The sequence below is a fragment of a genome, unplaced genomic scaffold (assembly GCF_019419815.1).
Source record: "Pyrus x bretschneideri cultivar Hongxiangsu unplaced genomic scaffold, Pyrus_bretschneideri_v1 Contig7, whole genome shotgun sequence".
Taxonomy (NCBI): domain Eukaryota; kingdom Viridiplantae; phylum Streptophyta; class Magnoliopsida; order Rosales; family Rosaceae; genus Pyrus; species Pyrus x bretschneideri.
In genome coordinates, this window is record NW_025999809.1 from 2,084,532 (window position 1) to 2,096,806 (window position 12,275).

Sequence of the window (12,275 nt, forward strand, 5' to 3'; positions counted from 1 at the left end):
CCCATAGCGCTCACCAAGAAGAAATGATTCGAATGCTTTTGCAAATGAAGGAAATCTCCAATAGGGAGCAAGAGAGGTTTGAACTTAGTTTGATGATGGAGGACCTCAGCAAATACACTCCAGAGAGTCTACATAAAATTAAAATGTTCATAAAATATTTTTAGATTAAAATGTTCATAAAATTAATTTACGATAGTTTACATATTTATTTTTTCAAAAAAAAATTAGAAAAAAAAAATAGCCTAAGTTCATTCTTTAATAATCCCGAGCTAAAATTTTAGGCCAGAAGGGTTGAAGCAGAAAAGTTGTTTTTGGGCTAAAAGCTAAATTTTCCGAGCTAAAAAATTTGGCTTTTAGCCCAACCATTGGAGTTGGTCTAACGAATTTCATGATGTCGGTTAGTGATTTTTCAATATTTATCAGAATCTAAATATTTTTCGGTTAAAATGTTCATAAAATTAAATAAGGATAGTCTACATAATTTTTTATTTTAAAAAAGTTACTTTAAGAAAAAAATTAGTCTAAATTCATTCTTTAATAATGTTGAGCTAAAATTTTAGACCAGAAGAGTTGGAGCAGAAAAGTTGTTTCTGGATTAAAACATAAATTTTGTGGGCTAAAAATTTTAGATTTTAGGCCAAGGGTTAGAGATGGTCTTAATGAAAGTACAAATAAACTCTAAGTGTTAGGGAATCTATCATTTTGAAGGGATACGCATTTTACGAAACTAATTTCAACGATTCAACCATCAAACTTATTTGTATATACTTCGAGATTGCATGAACCAAAAAGTGCAAATAATAAACATTCAGAGATCAAGTAATGGGACAAAACTTTTCAAGGGTTATAAATGAAAAATCACGATTTAACAGTTATTTTAACTCCGATTTTGGTGATTTTTTACAATTACACTCCTTGACCCTATATGAATACAACAAACTGATTCAATTATCAATTTAAAATATTTACACTAGAGGATACCACAAAATCTTATGTTATACTTAATGAAAGTATAAATAAACTCTAAGTGTTGGGAAATCTATCGCTTTGATGGGATACGCATTATACAAAATTAGTTTCAATGATCCAACCATCAAACTTGTTTGTATATATTTCGAGATTGCATACGCCAAAAATTGCAAAAAACAAACATTTATAGATCAAGTAACAAGACAAAATTTTTCAACGGTTATAAACGGGAACTTTTCGATGGTTATATTTTAAAAAACCAAATGACATCTAAAATCCATATGTAACCCCTCTGATTTTCTTTTCAATTGTTCCAAACTTTGAATTTTTTTTTTTATATTTGCGTTGTATGTTTCGAAAATGAACTTGTGGTTGTTAATTGAAACAAGAATCACAATTTATCTTTGTTTTGTGACTCTCTGCTTTTCCAGTTCCGCTTTTGGTTTCTCCAATATATTTATAAAGAGAGAGTATAGACTTCAAACTTTTAAATTAAGAAAAAAAAATATACATTGCAATTTGCAAGGTTTGTGTTTGTGTAGCACAACATTTAAAGTTCCAATTGAAAACAAAAACAAAAAGTAACTCCGTAACAATTAGGCTAATAGTTCAACATCACTGAGTTCTTGCACTAGTACCTTCCATATTTCTCTGTGGGTCAAATGATTTTGATCAAGATAAAAAAAAAAAAAAAAAAAAAATTGGCATAGTTTACATTGCCCTGAGCAAAAACCAATAGATTGACTCCCCAAAACCAAACCATCATAGTCTGCACATGTCAAAAACAGACGAATAGGTTTCAATAGGATAAAGAATGCAGCAGCACTCCTTGGTATGCTTGGCATGCTTCCACCCTTCATATCGTTTCCCTCAATCAGACGCAAGAAACCCTCCTCTGCACCATTTTCAAGCTCACTTGTACCTGAAAGATATTTTTCTATAGCTATAAAACCGTGACAAAAAAAAAAAAAAAGCCCCCCATGATAGATATATATCAATCAGAACTGATAAGTCATAACTAAAACACTTAATTGTACCCACATCAGAGACAACAGGTCAGCTACCCGACTTTCTTAAGTGAGGACTACTGGAAGGCACTGTGGCAACACCTCCAAACATAGAGCAAGTAGGAATTTTTCCTCCGCTAAGCCAGCCAAGAAACTACAGCAAATGAAATCACAGAGAAATTTAAAATTTCGTTATAAAGTGACCAAAAGAATTTGGAAAACCGTTGTCTTAAAGTTTGCGAAGGTGGGATATCAAGCATAACATCTTTCAAACTAATGATTCATAGATGCAATAGCTTCATTCTAAGATCCCGGACGCAGTCTAAACTGCAGCTTTGTTATGTACAGTAACTAGTCTAGCTGAACAAAAAACAAAATTCAAAGCCATGCATCTGAGCAACACCATTAGGTTGTAAAATAAAATTATGGACTTCCAACGCCCAGCATTGATGGGCAACTAAAAATCCTATCTTTATGCGTAACAAGCACCAAATTCACCATTTAATTAGATGCTAAAAAAATTATACCAATCCCATTTCGTTAACCAACTAAGCAATCAATGAAAAAGGAAATAGCATACTAAATCATAAGAGTGAATCAATGAAAGAGGAAATAAAAAGAAGAAGAAAAAAAGTTTGAATGTCATATATGTCAAAAGTAGTTAACCAACAATATTCCACAAAGAAAACATGCGATCTCCTATTAAGAGGAACAGCTAAGATGCAATATGGTCCTCACACCATTAGTTTTCTCCATATGCATTACATATAAATATATTAATAAGAAAAAAAACATACTTACTGAAACCCACCAGTCACTACAGAATTTCACAATTATTCAGCAAAAGTCAAAGCAGATGAAAAATATAATTCCATTTATTGTTTCCATGAGAAAAAAAAATATACATTGCAATTTGCAAGGCTTATGTTTGTGTAGCATAACCTTTTAAAGTTCCAGATGACAACAACAGCGGAGAATAACTCATAACAATCAGGCAAATAGTTCAAGATGACTGAGTTGTTGCACTAGTACCTGCCATATTTCTCTGTGGGTCAAATGATTGTGATTAAGACCAAACCTGCAAGGAATTCAAGCGATGAATAAGGATTTCATCCAACCTGCAAGGAATTTAAGCCATGAACAAGAAAATGAGACAAAGCATATAATTTCTATGTAGAGAAGAATAATTTGAGGGGAGTAGATAACAACCTACTTCCATCATTGTTTTGAACTCATCCCGTGCCTTTTTTAGTTTGACTTTGCCTCTCCTCAGCCTCATTCTTTTTCCTTTACAAGTTTATATTAATCCTTATTCGAATTACAATAATAACTCTCATTATCCTCACTACTATCCTTTTCAGATTCCCATTCGTCCTCATCTTCGTTTGCCTCTTTTGGTGCATTGTATTGAGGCAGATGACCAAGGTTAATTGATATTTCAAATTCGGGAACTCCAAATACGTCAAACGGTTCTTGGACGATATTAGTATCCCGGAGTGTTTCTTCACCAATTTCTATCAAAGATGATAACTGTTGGTTAGCGACGTTGTCGTTGTTGTCATCATTGTCATCATGATCTAGTTCCGGAATATCATAGAGCCCTTTTCGATCAATCTTCTAAACAACTTTCCAACAACTGCCGGCTTTAGGGTCGTCTAGATACAATTTTGTTTCGCCATAGTTGCTAAAATGTATAGGTCTTCATCGTACGAATGTCTCGTAGTGTATACTGATAGTAAACCATGATCTCGCTTAACACTTGTTTGGTAATGTGGGTTTGTATCAAATCAAAGACACTTAAATAGTATCACTTGACACCTGTCTTTGTAAAGCAATTGTACTACACTAGTTAGTTTGCCATAAAAATCAATGCCTTCACTGTCGCCCAAACCTAGGACATGGACACCACTATTTTGAGTAGACGACTTGTCATCACGTGTTGCCCCCAAGAACTTGATCTCGTTGACATGACAACCTGAGAACAATTCAGCGTGAAGCGGTCCTCTCACCAAGTTATATAATTCTTCATCGTAAGAGGGTGAATTCAATTCCTTCAATTTATACATCTAATATAACATATACAAAAAGTTAACTTGTTAGTGTAACCAAATTTAAAGATGGGCATGAACAAGTTGTAAAATTTGCTCAATTCAAACCACATACAACTTACATGTGCATGAAACCACGAAGGAAGCAAGTCATGGTGCTTCTTGGCACATAATTGTGAAGGATGTTCCCCCTTCATCAACTGTTCATGTTGTTCAAGGTATGGCAAAGCATCGTCACAATTGTTGAGTATGAACCAATGCACTACCTCCATGTCCTTTTTGGTAAACGATTCGCCTTTTACAGGATAGCCGAATGGTCACGCAATTTGGGCAAAAATAGACAGTTTCTCTTTTCTAACACCACCGTCGTTATTGCGTTGAGGACGATTGAAAGCTATCTCAATATCTTGAAGATACATTGCACAAAAAGTAAGTGACTCATATGCGACCCATACCTCCACAAGTGATCATTCGGGCTTTGCCCTGTTTCAAACATACTTTTTCAACTCACCAAGATATTTGCACAAATAAAAGGTATGCTACAAATTATTCAAAGCGTTTTTTTATCATGAATTTGTTATATATATATATATAGACACTTAATTAAGTACCTTTCTATTGGATACATCCATCGACAGTTCACTGGTCCGGCAAGCAATGCCTCATCTGGCAAGTGAATCATCACGTGAATCATACTTGTAAAGAAAGCTAGGGGAAATATATGTTCGAACTTGCATAAGGCATTCACAATGTCGTCCTGCAATTATTTAACATCTGAATTCCGCAAACACCTTGTAATCAACTGCAAAAAAAATCTCGACAACAACATAATTGGTTTCACCACATCAAGAAGCAATAAGTGTCGAATACCAACCGGAAGAAAGTGTTGGAGTATCACATGACAGTCATGACTCTTCATGTTTGAAAATGTACACCCCTCACGTTCACGCAACGCGAGATATAAGCATACCTATTTGGAAACTTTACAGAAGAAATAAAGTTGAAAAACTCTTTTTTCCCATTCGGCTTAACTGTAAAAAAAGGATGTCCTTTCTTCAATGTACCATCGACTCTCTTCATCCACAAGGATGACCTAATGCCCATTCGTTCCAAATTAAGGTGAGCTTTGATCATGTCCTTTGTTTTTCCTTCAATGTCTAGAATTGTCCCAACCAAAGTATCAAACACATTTTTCTCATATGCATAACATCAAGATTATGTCTCAATTTTAACATTGACCAGTACAGGAGCTCAAATAACATACTCTTATGCGTCCAGTTTAAATGTGTAGTTGGTCTGGGCTTACTAACCCCTTTGCCGAAATGACCAAATTCCTAATGGTTTAACTAATCCAAAATCTCATCTCCGTACCATTCTCTTGGTCTTGGCCAAGTCTCTTTTGTGCCATGGAAGGCTTTATCATTTTGATGCCACTTGTTGTCTTAAGGGAGCCATCTATGATGACCAATATAACAAACTTTTCTCGCATGCAAGACGATGTTACGTTCTCCTTGCATATTGGACATGCCAAATAACCCTTAGTCATCCACCTAGAAACCATTGCATATGCGGGAAAATTGTTTACTGTCCACATCACTACTGCTCGTATGGTGAAAATCTACCTAGTATACTTATCATATGTATGAACACCGTTTAGCTCATCAACCAACGAACGTAAATAAACATCATTGGACTTTTCTGGATCTTCGGTAATTAATAGTGTTAACATCATGTATTCTTTTTTCATGCACTTCCAAGGTGGTAGATTATAAGGAAACACGACGACTAGCCAAGTTCTGTGGATTTGGTTTGAAACCCCGAACAGATTAAATCTGTCAGTGACAAGTCCCAATCTAACGTTGCGCAGGTCAGCTGCAAAATCAAGATACATCTGATAGAATTCTTTCCATGCCTCTCCATCTACAGGATGCCTCATAACATCGTCATTTACCTGTCCTTCTTTATGCCATCTCATGTCGATTGCGATATGCATTAACATGTACAATCACTGCAACCTAGGCTTCAATAGAAGATAACGCATTACTTTTTGTGGAATCTTGGTCCTTCTATTTTGTGATGTTATTTTAAACCTCGCCATATTCCAGACAGGGCAGTTATCCAACGGTTTGTTCTCCTTATAGAACAATATACAATTATTTACACATGCGTGAATTTTTTCATACCCTAATCCGAGACCCTTCAACACTTTTTGGGCACTTTTATGATCTTCAGGTAAACAATTGTCCTTTGGAAGCATCCTCTTGATAACTCCCAAAAAGTAATCAAAACACTTGTTTGACAAACGAAACTTGATCTTGCCATGCATCAACTCCACAATTGCTAAAAGCACCGAAAAGTTCTCACAACCCGGATATAATTCTTGCTTGGCATTTTTCAATAGTTTTTCATAGTTTTTAAATGCCTCATTGTCTATGGTTGGACAGCCGTCATCTCCTCTTTCATGATTGGTGTTGCTCGAGGCGTGTGGATAAACGTCATTTAGAATATTCAAAACTTGTTCACTACGATCCACATTAGATTCAACAGTCTCCACTTGTGTCACATATGAAGACGAAGCTTGGTCTAATCGTTCTCCATGATGATACCAAGTAGTATAGGTCTCCAGCATCCCATTTCTTACTAAATGAAATTGAACATTTTCGAATGTCTCCCTCATTGAGTTGTTACACCTCCTACACGGACATTGGATATGAGTTGAACCTAGGTTGTGTCTAGTTGCAAATTCAATGAACTCATCTATTCCATCCAAGTACTCAACAGCACATCTAGTATGATTATGTATCCACTGTCTGTCCATTTTGTCTGCTATCCCAAAGAAAGTACAAGAATTACAACAACTTCAACTATTGTCGACCTTATTCCTCCGATAAGGCCCCTACCCCATTCAGGAATGCACAGTTATGTGTCGTAATTTACGATTCCAATGGATTAAATTCGATGTGGGAAATTTTCGGCAGCATCTCCTTACAGTTAACTATGCATTCCCAAACTATCCAAAAAATGGGACAATTCAAGAATTAATTGGACCGTTGTCATGCTTTTGCATCCATACACGCAATCCAACTAATTCTCAAATGGGAAACTAAGCTTTTCTTGAAAAAGGTGTACGAAGTTAAGTAGTATTAATTTCGTACAACACAAAACAATTCTGTACATGATGTACAAAAATATGTGCATACAAATAAATTAAATTACAATAATTACTAAAACTAAATAAAATAGATAAAATTAATAAAGATCAATTACAAATTCAATCCCAAAAAACTCCAACATGGCAAAAAAAGGGCATAGCATGCAGGCAAAGGTACACAATAACAAGTAAAAGGAATCTGAAGTTAGTTGCTCAAAATTTGGTGTTCATATGTGATAAGGGTGGCTATGGAATTGTCTTGAAAATTACAGCCTAATATCAAAGTGAGAACACAATTTTCATAACCAACGAACACACCATGTTTATTCAAGTGAAATCTTTAGCTGAATGTAAATGTGGACAACAAAATGCTTAACTGATAAACCATAATGGAATTTTGGGTATGCTTATGTGTATCCAACAGCTAAACATTATCCATGCCAACCTAACCTTCAAACTATAATAAAGCTACAAATACCCTACTTTCAGCTCAAACGCTAAATCATGCATTCAAATCCTACTAAACGAAGGAAAAAATACATTTCAGTTTCTTCTAGTTGGCAGTTTCAATGCATGAACATTGCACGTAATCCCACTAGGACTCATTCTAAACCTAACCAAGAGTACAACACACATAAGTGACGATTCGTCAATGCCATCAAGGCACAGCTTCTATAATTACCAATGGTTGTCTCCACAAAGACCAATGCACACACTTTAGTATGCTAACAGCCACATGAATCTTGATTGTATAAACACCATTCACACTCACAAGTTGCGTTAAGAATTAAACGTGTTCTCTTCCTATCAAAGTTCTGAGATCCGATAATGGTGGAGAATATCTTAATTCTGAACTATCACAATTTTTCGCACAGCACAGCATACTTCACGAGACTACTTGTCCTCAAACTCCTCAACAAAATGGTGTGGCAGAACATAAGAACATACATATCTTGGAAACTACATGGGCTCTTCTAATTGGGGCTCATGCTCCTCATGCCTATTGGGCGGATGCAATTACATATTCTGTTTATCTTCTTAATCGAATGCCCTCTCGAGTTCACAACTTCCAAACTCCCATGGAAGTCTTGACGGATTATGTCACTCTACCATCTTCTCTTCAATTATCACCTCGCATATTTGGATGTGTGGCTTATGTGCATCTTCACAAGAATCAAAAATTGGATCTGTGTGTTGTTCGTTGTGTATTCCTAGGATTTAATAGCCAACAAAAGGGATATCGATGTTACCATCCACCTACTAAGCATTTCTATGTCACCATGGATGTCACGTTTTCTGAAACCGAGATGTTCTTCATCTCTGATCAAACCCACTGTACTCTTCAGGGGGAGTTGAATAATAAATACGAAGACTATAGTTGGTTTGATGTTCCACATGAACGAGACAGTTGGCATGGTCCTAGTAGTACAGGCGATATCGAGACTGAAAACTTAGGTGTTATGAGCAACCCACCTAACCACACTTTACCAAAGGGTCACGACACATCAATTCAAAGCCCAACAGTAGGCCACTACATTGCAGTTTAGAACCCGGTAATGGTCAATGACACAATAAGCCAAGGCTCAGTGGATCTTGACCGTGAAATCCCTGACCAAGAAATAACTCATGCAACATCGAATAGTTGGCCTACACCATTTATGGATTCAGTTGAAGGTAATGGGTCCGCGAGTGATACTGAGACTGTGCAAACAAAAAATAACCCTCATTTTCCTCCACTAGTACACACTTATGTCCCCACGGATATCCAAAAGGTACGTTCTCATACTCCAAATATTGTTGAAAATTCCTATATTTTACCTCCTAGGAAAAACCATGGGAAACCACCTGACAGGTTTTCTCCAGAAGGAAAAGTGAGATATGCAATTGCACAGTATGTGTCCACTCATCGACTATCACCCAAATACCAAGCCATGGTGAATCAAATGGCTGGGATTAAAATTCCAACAAAAGTGGAAGAGGCTTTGCGAGACCCTTATTAGGTAGAAGCCATAGGAGTAGAAATGGAAGCCTTACAAAGAAACGGAACGTGGAATGTAGTGTCACTACCACAAGGGAAGAGATCAGTGGGATGTAAACAGGTGTTCTAAAGGAAAAATTTTGTCCTAACTAAGAACATGTGAGAACATTTGAACACATAGGCAAACTATTAACACTTTAAAGTAAGCATGCATTCAAAAACAATTCTAAAACCCATGACTTTCAAAGCCTAGTGAATGGTGAAACACAAGACTCTTTAACAACATTAAAGAGAAGAAAGAATTTTGAGATCCATTACCCTTGAAGCTCATCCTTGTTTACACAAGGGATTCACCCAAGTAGAGGGCCTTCAAGTCACCTCCTAGCTCCTTGAATCTCCTTTGCTCCTTGAGGATGTGAGGAAAAGAACTCCAAAAGCACCAAAGGTTTGGTACCTCTAACCCTCCACACCAAAGACTTAATGTTAAGAGAAGATGGATAACTTAGAGAAACTTTTGATGCTAGAGAAAGTGTTTCTCTTCTTTGCCTCAAGAAAACCCTAGTGAGAGAATGTTTATAAAGTTGCCTTTATACCTCCTCACAAGTGAGTGGCAAACTTGCAATTAAGACAAGTTTGCATCAACTCACCCTATGGCCGGTTTTGACTTAGTTATTGGGCTAATTTCCATTTAGTTTTAGTTGTCATAGAACCTAAACTCAATAAGCCTTGAATACCAAAAATCCCTTTTGGGCTCCGAAACCCAAAACCAACTTAAAAGCCTAATACGAACCTTTCGTAAGATTAATTAACTAATTAACTAATCTTGACCATTCTCAATTAAAATATTTAATTGTTTATCATTCTCATTTATATTTCTTCACTTTCATCCTTACTCGGTGTACGATCCATTAGGTTCTGATTAACGAGGCAGTGGGCAATTGTTACTCTTAATGATCGATTTTGAATTCACACTACATTTCAATTCTCCCTTTGATGAAGATTAGTGTTTGCTAATTTTCAGGGCTTCCACAAACCATGAGTGACACCTAGCAGTATGTCATGGCTACCCAAGCTAAGTATAAGTGGTTGGAGAACCTATCCAGTTACAATTACAATGCAATACGATCCTTCTCTAATACTACTCTTAATCACATTGTTTGAGTGATAGCTTGTTTCATGTCTACTATCCAATGTGATACTTCTCTATATGATTCATTTGAATATGATTTGGAACAAACTTCCTAAGTCATATTCATATGCTTTGGACAAAGACTCCCGAGTCATATCTCAGAGTATTCTCCCTCCACCATGGAAAGTTAGAGATCCCTTGTTGTGTATTCATATGCCTACATGACTAGATAGCTTGATCCCAACAATGCCGTGACACTCTTGATGGAATGTCTTTGACATGATCAAAGATCAAGGATCTAACCATTAGATATCTATGATGCCTTAGGTCAAATGACTACTTTGCATATTGCAACTTATGAGTTCTTACATGACATGTACTTTCGAACTCTCTTTTGATCGTTGTTCAGTGTACTCGATTACCTTTTGAGCACCTATGTGTTTGTTTCAGTGTCCAACTTTAAATGACTTGAGACTAGTCCTACTCACACTTGAGTTAACATAACACATACTAACCTTTGCGGATTGTCAACACCCAATTGGCAATCCTATGGCTAGGAACATTTTAGGAATGACCATAAGAGAAAAGTCTCGTTAATCTAACTTACTTAGATCACTTCTGTCTTAGATTAAATACATTCCTTGGATTCCCTTATTACTTAAACACATAATAAAATAAATAGTGATTAACAATAGGCTTTGCCCTTTATTAAACATATAATAGTTTAACATAATAAGTATTCCAAAAGCTATTACATCAAATGAGTGGCTTTGTGGGCATACTTCCAACATGTTCACCATAAAACACAAGGCGGATGGATCCATTGACAGATACAAGGCAACATTGGTAGCTAAAAGGTACACACAGACATTTGGAGTTGACTACCAAGAAACGTTTGCTCCGGTCACAAAAATGAATAATATTCGAGTCCTTTTATCTTTAGCAACTAACCTAGACTGGCCTTTGAAACAGTTCGATGTGAAGAATGCTTTCTTACATGGAGATCTGGAAGAAGCAATATACATGGTTCTTTCACCAGGATATGAAACACCGAATGAAGCAAGGAAAGTATGTAGACTCCGAAAGGCTCTCTACGGACTCAAACAATCACCCAGAGCATGGTTTGGAAGGTTCACTGAAGCAATGAAAAAGTACAGCTATAGACAGGGAAATGCGGACCACACCCTGTTCATCAAATGCATAAGAGGTAAAGTTACTTTGTTAATTATCTGGTAGTTACTAGTGATCACACAAAAGAGATAAAAAGGCTGTCGAGGTATCTTTCATCAGAATTTGAGATGAAGGATCTAAGAGGGTTGAAATACTTCTTGGGTATTAAAGTTGCTCATTCTCGTAATGGTATTTACTTATCTCAGCGAAAGTATGTTCTTGATCTTCTCTCTGAAACTGGAATGTTGGCTTGTAAACCAGTTGAAACTCCCATTGTGCAAAATCATCACCTGGCGATATACCAAGATCAAGTTCCTACCAATAAAGAAAAATATCAAAGATTGGTAGGAAAGTTGATTTACCTATCATTTACACGTCTGGATATTACATATGCAGTTAGTGTTGTAAGTCGATTCATGCATGCTCCTAGTAAGGATCACATGGCAGCAGTGATGCGTATACTAAGTTATCTGAAAAGTGCACCTGGTAAAGGACTGATCTTCAGGAAGCATGGACATATGAAGGTAAAGGGGTATACTGATGCTGATTAGGCAAGAAACATTACTGATCGTCGCTCCACATCAGGCTACTTCACATTTGTAGCAGGAAATCTAGTAACTTGGAGAAGCAAGAAGTAAAATGTAATGGCTAGATCCACGATTGAGGCAAAGTGCAGAGGGATGGCACATGGAATTTGTGAATTGTTAAGGCTTAGGATTCTTTTCACTGAGATTGGGTTTAAACCTCAAAGAGCTATGTTATTATACTGCAACAATCAAGCTGTGAGAGAAATAGCCAATAATCACGTTCAGCAAAATCGTAC